Raw genomic sequence first — 10189 nt, 5'->3', positions numbered from 1 at the left:
CCTGCAGTGCACAGAGGAGCAGAGAAACACTTGATATTGGTCAGCTCTAGGGTAAAACCTCCACACAAGATCAATAAAGATATGAGCCCTGTAGATGACAACCCTTTATACGTGCAAAGGCATCCAAAGAAATGATCTGTCAATGTTTGGACTTGTCATATCAGATGTGGAGCTAGAACTGCTTATATTGTCTGTTGACCAGTTTATAATGAAGATCTTTTGCCTAGTTTATATAAGATTGAAAATTTAGGTAATATTTTTTGCTGTAACAATACTCTTCCAATGAGAAGAAATATCATCTCTGATTTGCATTCCTTTGACTTGAAATCATTCATTTTAAATGACTGTTTGTTCTGCTGATTTAGAATCTGGGCAGGCAAGGAAACAATTTATTTTGGTTTATGAAAGCATCTGAGCTTGAATTTTTAAGTGTATATACACTTTGTTGCTTTGGGGTACAATGCAACTCCCTGCTAGAATAAGATTTCTAAAGTTTCTTGATGATTTTAAAGGTCTTTTCCAACCAAAGCAATTCTGTGATTCTATGGTTCTGAGGGCATGATTTAGTGGTGGGCTTAGTAGTGTTAGGTTACTGGTTGGGCTTGATCTTAAAGGTCTTTTCCAATCAAAATGTTTCTATGATTCTCCGTCAGGAGCTCCACAGTGAGCCCTGTGATGATACCCTTAGTGAGGGACCTGTCCTTCACCTCCCCTGGGCTTTGGAACAAACACAGTGATAGCTGGGTTGGTATGGCTTGCCTTCAAGGAACAGCTCCACCCACCCTTTATGGAAGGTATGAGGGTGGCGTTTGGGCCCTAGAGCTCACCCACAACACCCTAGAACACCCGATGAGGTGATGGGTTGTGACTAGAAGCAGACAGCCATAGTCTCCTGAATGCCACAGCACATGGAGCAGTGCAGTGTCATGTGCCCTGAATGCAATGGCCAGAAGCATGGACCAGGAGCAGATGTTGCTTTATCCTCTCCTTCACTCATGTTCTCACAGCATGTGAGCCCCAGCAGCTGAAGTGATGTCATATTTTGTACTCACTCCTCCTCAAACCAAAAAAGAAATGGTGTCCAGTCAGACACCTCTTGTTGCAGGTTTTTCCCTGCAGGCTCAAGACCTGAGATGGAGCCAGACGCTCTTTGCAGCATTTACCCCACCTCCCACTTTCCTCACTAACCCACCTAAGGAAGGCAGATTGAATGTTGCACCTCTCCTTATCTAAGCTACCCAAATTATTTTCTAGCAGCCATTTAACATGCTAAACCTTTTTTATATGGCCAAAGTGACTTTCATGGCCATCCCCGTAGCCACGCAGACAGTGGACTGGTGTATTCACAGGAGCCCAGACTGACATGGGCCTGCTAGCTGAACTCCTTAAATGGGGACCAGTCATCTCCAAGTCCTGATGTGAGCCTTCTCTGCTGCAATGGAGATGTCCTTGTGCTTCTTACAGTCTCATTAGAAACTTTAGAGTCTTACTACTGGAAACATGGAAAGTCTTTCAAAAAGCCTCCTCATGTGGATGCAGATAAAACAGGATTTTGACATCTTTAACAATGCTACCATCCCAGTAAATAAATTATCAGCATTCATTTATAATTACTCTTGTTGTACTTGTGCCTACTTCACTGCAAATTTCCCAAGACAGAGAGTTCTTATGTCTGTTAACTTTATTTTCCCTAATGTCTAAGCAAAACCCTTTAGAAAAAAAAAATGCTCCTTATTATTTGAAGCAGAAAAGCAATTGGTACTGAACAAAAGCTGGATAATATTGTCTTTTGTGATATGCTGAGCAATGACTTGGATTACAGCAACGTTACATGAAGCGAGGATTTATTTAAATGGCTTTCATTCTGGTTTGCTACTAAACCTCAGTAATAGTACACTAAATACATGTATTTCAGTACCCCAGCACAGACATTTTGTTCTGTAACTCAGAATGTTTCATCTTACTGCTCTGAGGATTCTTGCCAGTTGGCAGCTTGGCACGCGTGCTAAATTGATAAATTTTTATCATTTACCCACTTATCTAGTTTGACACAGCATGCTTGCATGAGGCAGAGGGATTTGGGCCTGGGCACTGCCCTTTCAGGGTCTTGGATACTTAAATTGGCATTCTGTAGTCAGGTATCATTGCAATGGCCCCCTTGCAATTAAACTAATAAACAGCAAACCATGTCAGAAGCTGGATGAATTGAAACCATAGTCACCTCAGAGCAGAGCAATTTCCAAGAGAATCTGCACTGTCAGGAAGAGTCATAAGCAGATCTGACTTAGCAGACAGATCATTCCCCGTGAAACCAAACAGTGAATTCATGCCATACTTTTACACTGGCCATACCTGGGTCTGAATTTGGGTTTGATCCAAAACCAGCAGAGAGTTTAATCTCTTTGTCTTGGATTCAGATAAACTGGTGTGGCAATTAGCTACTGCCAGACTAGGGCTGGGACTGTCTCTCATGCTCATGCAGCCTCTCATCTGACCTCAGCTCAGAGTTAATCAAAAACATTGAACCAAAAGAAAATGATTTACTGGTTTAGCCAGTGAATGGACTCACTTCAGATTCAATCAAGAGCCAGGGCTGGCACAAGGAGTGAGAGCATGCAGCCAGTGGTGAGGTTGACAGTTGGTAGCAGGTCTGCTACGCTGGGGAGCAGATATCCCTTCCATCATCCTATGGATAGTGTCAAACCTTGTCTTCAGTGCCCACTGTCCTCACCACAGGCAGAACAGTCAGACCAGGAGACTACAGAAGATTTCTAGGCCCCATTGGATTAACAAGAGACTCCCAGTCCTAGGCTGGCTTTTGCTCTGAACCACAGACTTTCTCTGTTGACTGGTGTCAGAAATGAAATTTAACAGCCACCCATGAACCCAAGCACAGTAAATCTATGCAGCTACTATACATACAAAAAGACGAGGTCATCTCAGCACAGACAGCTGCTCTGAATAGTTCTGTCACTGGTGCTAACTAGTTGTACCAGAGACAGTCAGGACCAGAGCAGACCCCTACATCCCCCACCTGTGTATCCACAGGTAGTCTGTAGAGAGAAACACATGATAGCAGCCTGCTGACAGCTTGCCTGGTCTTCATGACAGCAAATCAAATGCCTAAGCTTCACTGCAGCCTTGGGCCAAGCTACCAGCTGTGCTCAGCTCTGTTCTGAGTGCACCAGGGGCCCTGTTTCAGCTGTGCCCAGTTGGTGTCAGAGCAGGGAGCAAGTCTGATTCAGAGAGTGGCTCTGAGTGTACAATGCAGGATGCACACATTCAACTTCCCAGGGAGTAAAGTGGGCTTCTAGGGCCCTTTATATAAATAAATTAATAGATAAATAGATAGATAGATAAATATCTTCATTTAAAAGTGAGAGAGACTTGTGTCCAAAATGTCATCTTTTGCAGTCTTTGTTCTGGACTGAAACTCCAGCCAAGTTGGCACAAGTCCCAAGGATTTCAGGGACAGTTATGATTTCATTCTCTAACTTACACCACCAAAAGAAAGCACTGGTTTATGAAAAGTGAACTTCTTCTAAGAAATATGCTAGAGCTAGACCTGGCTTCCCTTATCTCTGTTTCCCAGGGCTTTTAGGGCTAGTGGCAGGTGACCAGCTAGTGGTGAAAAGCATCTTCCTAAGATAGCCGTCTCTGGGGTGCACAGTAGCATCACAGTAAGAACGCCTGTGACGTGCATTATATGGAAAGAGTTGAACTGCACCCTTCTGCTGAGCTCTTCACCTCTGTGATAATCCAAGATGGTGAGTTTCAAAGAACTAGTTATCCTCCATGTGAAACAGCTTTGCTGTTTCTCCGCATGGTAAATAACAGCATATTAATGATGTCAAATCAAATAGCAGGTTTGTTGTTTCAAGCATCTGAGCTACAGAAGGAGAAAGAAATGCTGCTAACAAATCTGTTGTTCTGACTCTCCTCAGCCTGCAAGGGTACTGGAATAAATGCCACCTGGCTCTGGGAGTCTGCTTCCACCAGCAGTGCCAGGTCTGCCTGCCCTCACCCTCCACTCCCCACACAACCCTGGGGGGAAATTGAGTCTGGTGCCTGCTGTGTTGGCTCCAGACCAAGGCAAGCTGGGCTCTATTCCCAGACCTCCCTCTGCTTCCCGATGCTGTACAGCTCAGATCCCTTCTCTGAGCTTCAGTCTCCCCATCTGTAACAAAAGAACGAGACATTGGTTTCTTTTTCAAAGCTCCAGGTAAGAAATGCAATAGTAGAGTGAGGGAAGGATTGGAACTATACAAACTGCTCCTCTGTATGCAATGGCCTGAGCTCAGGAGAGGATCAGAACTGGGATCCAACTGCCTTCAGCTCTGGTTTTGGAAGCAAACTTCCTCATTGCTAAAGATGGGCAAATCTCATTCTCTTTCCTCTTGCACTCCTATGTGTTCTTCTATGGTGCCTGTGAAAATTACAATTTTGTCATTTGAAAACAAAAGTGCTTAGCTGGCAAGAAAGACACCATAAACAAGGCAATGGAAACTGTCACATCTGTACTGTCTCAACACCATCTGTCTCCCAAGTTTACTCTGAAAGAAAGCAAATCCCATCCAGTTCTCTTGCTATATATCAGTGAAATGCTTAGCAGTGGCACTTTTGGAGAAGGAATGAACATGTTTCAATTAGACAATGGCATCATAAAACACTAGCTCAGTAAATAAAAACCTGGAGGTTAACATTTGTAGAGATTAAGCAGTCTGTTAAGTAAAGTTTACCATGGCATGTCAAGGTTTTTGTAATACAGTTATATATATGTAGCATCCTAAACAGGTTTCTTAGCTTACTTTCCATACTGTTATTTTTGATTCAAGCCTATGTGTCTGCCTCTCAAGAGTTAGCTGACATCCAGAGACTGGTTTGGAGCTGTAGACACCTGCAGAAACAAGTGTATTACTTTTGGTAGAGAAAGGAAGCAAGGCAGAGTGATAGAGAAAGTAGAATCATGGAATGGTTTGAGTTGGAATGAACCTTTAAAGATCAAATAGGCAAATCTTATCTTTGCTTAAGGGGCTGGTGACAAATGCTGGAAATAGAAGGTAACTGCTGCAAGTGGGCTAGTTACCATTCAGTGAAATGAATTCCAGGTTAGATGGAATCTAATGCTGGGATAACACCTTACTGAGAGCACTGGGGTATATGCATCACCACTAATTTCTGAGACTCTGCAACCACTGTAGTGGTGAGGTTATAACTTTCCATCTGTAAATCTCAAAACAGACTCATGGGTATTTGGTCCTGGAAGGATGGAGCTACAACTGTATCTACTGCAAGCCTAATCTGGGAGGAGGACGCACCGCTTCTTGGCTGGTTTTGCAGACAGCCTTGGCATCTAAAGCAGAGTAAACCTGGGCAGGCTGCAACTTCTTCCAAACACAGATAAATGTTTTTTATTAAGATAAAGCAGTACAAATACTTAAGAAAGGCTGCTCTTGCAGAGTACTACTGGGGTAGCAGTTCCCTGTGCACATAGGCAGGTCTCAAGGTGCCTTTCAGAGGAGTAGTGTCCTCTGACTGCTTCAAGAAGTGGCTACTCAGAGATGCTGTCACTGTGATCCTCTGTGTACTTCATGAACAAGACTTGGGACAGAACTTGTGAAAAGCACTCCCGGAATCTTCAGTGCAAAAATCAACAGCACATTCTCACTGCAGTGAATTGACCCTCACAAACATCCAGACACATTGATCTCATCTTATATAGGGGGAAATGAGTCTCAGACAATCACAGTCTGTGACAATGGACCTTCCACCACACTTCGTTAACAACTAGACCAGATTCACCTTACACAAGTATTCCAAAGAGCAACTGCCAGCTGCTGAAATGTCCCTGCACTACAGCATTCACTTTCCTCTGCTGCCAATTATCCTTCCTTGTTGCTTTTTCCCCCTACTTCAGCATCATTTCCCCCACCACATGAGCTGAGAGATTATCTCAATTATTCCAGCTGTTGTGCTACATCACATTGAACATAATCAAAGCTAACAAAGCACGCTTCACTGGCTCTATTGTCATCTGGCACTGAAAGCTGAAGATCCAAAAAGAACAGTGCTTGAGCTGATGTCATACTTAATAGAGTTTGGGGTGGGAGGGAGAGAGAAATAAAGCTGTGGATTTTACACAGCTGGGGTTTTAATTATCATTAGAAAACTTTAGAGAAGTATTGATAGTCTGGAATGGAACAAAACTGTGATTCTGAGGGTGTATCTGCCTTGATACCTACCAGTCTTGCATTTTGAAAGGCAGCTTTCATAGATAAATATCCCTAGGAATACCTTGAATTATCAATGCAGATTTACCTGAGACTGTGGTCATACAAGGTCCTGCATAGCCCTGAAAATTCATTCACTTGTGTTGATAGAGGCAAGATGCAGTCTTCCACTTTAAACACGATGATTAACACAGTGACATCTTCAAGGCATCCATCTGGAACAAAATTAAAAGAAAAAGAAATAAAATACTGTGAAGTAGAGCCCATATTATACTTACTTCAAGCTCATTTCCCTAAGTAGAGAACTTTATATTCACCGGCACCAAAGTGGATGATAAATAAGGGCTATAGCCTTAGGCAAAAAGAAGTCCATCTGCTCACCCTGCTCTACTCAAACTTATAGCAGTCAGTAGACAAAAGTGCTCCAAGTGGGAAAGAGGAATGGAAATAACTTGCCCAACAGTTGGTATAGAAGGGACTTAGAATGGATCTCAGTCCATTCCCCAGATGGTGAAAACAGGCAGTGGTCAAGCTGGAGTAGCAGCTGGAAGTATTCTCTACACTTGTACTTGCCCTGGCCCAGCTTACCTATCTAGGCATGCCCTTGAGATCCTCTGCCCGATGGTTCTAAGTGTGTCATCCCAGTCCACTTCTGCCTCTTTGGCTGTTAAATCTTGTTGCAAAAAACTGAGAATACATCACATGTCCATCAAATGGCACTTCTCTTCCATGGCTGTAACTTTCAGGTGCTAATGGGGTCCACTTCACACCAGCTGAGTGCAGCTAAGTGAGACACTCTAAAAGGCTGACACCGTGGGGACCCTAAAGCCATCTCCAAGGAGTAAGAGAGCAAAAATTTCTAAACCACAAATGATTAAAACTCTTCACATGATAGCCCCACTCTTACAGACCTCTGAGATGTTTAGTCCTTTTAAACATTAATAGTGACATTCCCAGATGCTGGAAAGGCCAGAGACTTTGCAAGTTTTCATGTGGTGCCATTTCAGCACACTGAGAAGCATTTCTTGGCTTCTCAGTTTATGTGAACCACAGTAAACTCTATTATCATCCTCTAGTATTGCACCCAGGGATGAAGATTGTGAGGCCATTCAGAGCTTCATGGCAAACATGGAATAATCTCCCAAAACTTCAGCCCATATGGCAGAGAACAAAAGAAGAGATCCCTTGTGTGTTGTAGAGCTATGGCACACAATTGAAGAGGCCATTCTCCATCTCACATAGAGCAGCATTAAACATATGCAGAAAACTCAATGTGTAAAGTTCATACACCCCTCTTCAAGACATCAAGCAAAGGGGATATCCCCATGCACATGCAGAGCTCTCTAACGCCCAGTACCTGAAGTGTTAATACAGCACAGCAAAAACAAGGTAATCTCTGAAATGAGGACAGTGCTCCAAGAAAAGATCGATCCAGGGTTGCCCTTCAGTTCCTGGCTGCTGACAGACAGCACATTGATCACAGTGTGGTTTGGATTTCTTTCCTGACAGCTCAAGCAGGCGAGGGCCAGGAGCTCTGTAAGAGTGTGATCTGCGGTCGGCATCACTCGCTGCCTACCAAACAACGGTAAAACCTTAGGAGAGAGCTGTTTCTCCTCCAGTCGTTTAACATTTATATCCAGCTGAACTCCTGGGGTGATAAGTACAGCAGACTTCCTCCTCTGAGGCAGGTAAGTAAAACATACTGTAAAGAAAAGTACAGGGTATTGGCACGTCTCTCCTAAAGAGGTCGTCAGCAGCTGAGTGCCGCAGTCCCTGTGAATGAGAGGAAGGGGAGGGATATTTTTGCAGAGAGCCTCTCCTCTCTCTCTGCCTTCCTCACTAGTAACTAATTCATTGTTTTCATTCCTCTTTCCCCCTGGCTTTGTGTGCATAAAGCAGTGCCCTGACACAGGCCACAGCAGCATCTTTGCTAATTCTCAAATGCCACCTACAGTTTGTGTGAGTGCATGTGTATGAGTGCGCACAGGCACAGGCAGAGATGGAGACGTGCTATAAAATTAGATACATATACATATATATATATGAGAGTACTGAGACATGATCAAACCAGCCTGTAGCTCACACATGAGAGGCTAGAAATAAGCTTGGAAAAGTTGTCTTTCTGGAAAGCAGGTTCTCTGCCAACAGTGGAAATCAGGCACACAAACTCTGCAGGAGCACAAGCCTTGCAGAGAATGAAACAGGGTCATTCTAACTGTATCTCATGGACTTTGAGAATGGCCTTCAGTCCCTAGCTCAGGAAAAGAGCTACCAACACAGGAAAGGAATCTAGTATCTATTTTCCTCCCAGATGAAATACACCAGTGGATCTGGCAGTACCACCTTCCCAGAGATGCCACAAAAATGGTGGCAAGTGGGAGCAAGAGTGGAGCAGTGCAGGAGCTTCAATAGCCACAGTGAATTAGCAATCATCACAACCATCTCAATCTCACCCTCTCAGAAAAAGGTCCCTGCACAGTGGAGAAGGTTTTTAGACAGCAGAGAAGGCAAACAGGGCAAAGAAAATGAATGCAACAGCTGAGAGCCTTGGGAGCTGGTTTTCAGAGCTGGTTTTTTACTGCTTGCTTGCACTCTTCACTTCTTTTGAAGGGAAAATGTCCATTTGTATAGAAAATGTAGATTAAAAAAAAAAAAGCAAACCACAATTCCCTGCTTCCTCTGCATGATTGAAATAGGGAAAAAAAAGGGGTTTTTTTTAAATAACCAATTTTCTTACAGAGATATTTTTGAAGAAATACAAGGACTTCACTAGTCACGTGCTGTACCACAGCAGTGATGTTAGCTGGAGTATTCACAAAAGCAATACCTAGATCCATGGGAAAACAGTGGCCAAACACTCTCGGGTAGAGGCTGTCTTCGGAGATTTACCTTCCTCATCTGGGTATTTCCACAGCTCTGTGCAATGGCTTTGTCTTCTTGGGGTTTCATCCAGTCCATGGAAAACTATGGTAACTGACACCATCAGGAGAATCAACTGACCAGATTTCAATCAGAGCATGTGCAGATCTCAAACAGCCCCCCGTGTTTATTGAAGAACCTGATTAATCTCACCAGGAAATCCAACCTCAGAGAAGACCCTGGAGAAGCTCGAGCGTGCTGCTCTGGAGATACTTGTCCTCTTTGGTTCCTGCTCCAAACAACCCCAGAGAATCCAACAACTGGATGTGGACACTCTTGAAAATGGTTATTTACAATTATCTCTCTCAGACTGACAAGAAAACAAGAGCATGGAATGGTTTTCAAATGCACCATGTGGCTAAAAGCCCAAAAGCAGCTGGCTTCTGGCCAGGTTATGAGAATGAACAGTGATATTTTGAGGCAGAGGCAGTGGCAAGCCCAGCTTCTTCCTGCTATTATTTGACTTTTTAAAATGTACTGAAATGGAGAGGTTTTTAAACTAATTTGATGTCTTTCAGTTTGACTCTTAGTTTTGGTTTGTGATATAGTAGAGACACAAACAGCCCATTCCCAATACCCCCTTCAGTCATCAGTCATTCCTCTCACTCATCAGTTTCTTTGTTTCTTTTTTAAAAACCATTTCTTTTCTGTAAGTTGAAGACTTCTGTGGGAAAACAAAAGGAGTAAACTTAGTTCTTTCAGAAGTTCTTTTCTTAGTTCTTTTTAGAAGCTTCTGAAGAAGTAAACAATGTTAAAAAGTCAAAATCAAAGATGAAATATTGAGGTTGTCCTGACTTCTTGTTTCTTTTATAACTTTACTGTCAACCATTTGAGATTTTAGTTTCTATTCCAAAACAGCAACCAGGAAATTAATTTACAAATCCTTCAAAACTCCCACAGAAATGGGGAAAACATTCCCACTTAACCACTGAAACAGTCACTATGTCTGCTGTAGCTCAAGATTGTTAAGAGTCAGAGCCCAGACTCCTCATGGGTGCAACCAGGAGCCAGCTCCATCTCACAGGTGCTGTGACTTCATT

The sequence above is a fragment of the Colius striatus genome, chromosome 12, assembly GCF_028858725.1.
Source record: "Colius striatus isolate bColStr4 chromosome 12, bColStr4.1.hap1, whole genome shotgun sequence".
Taxonomy (NCBI): domain Eukaryota; kingdom Metazoa; phylum Chordata; class Aves; order Coliiformes; family Coliidae; genus Colius; species Colius striatus.
The sequence above is the reverse complement of the archived record's forward strand: the minus strand, read 5'-3'. Positions refer to the sequence as shown.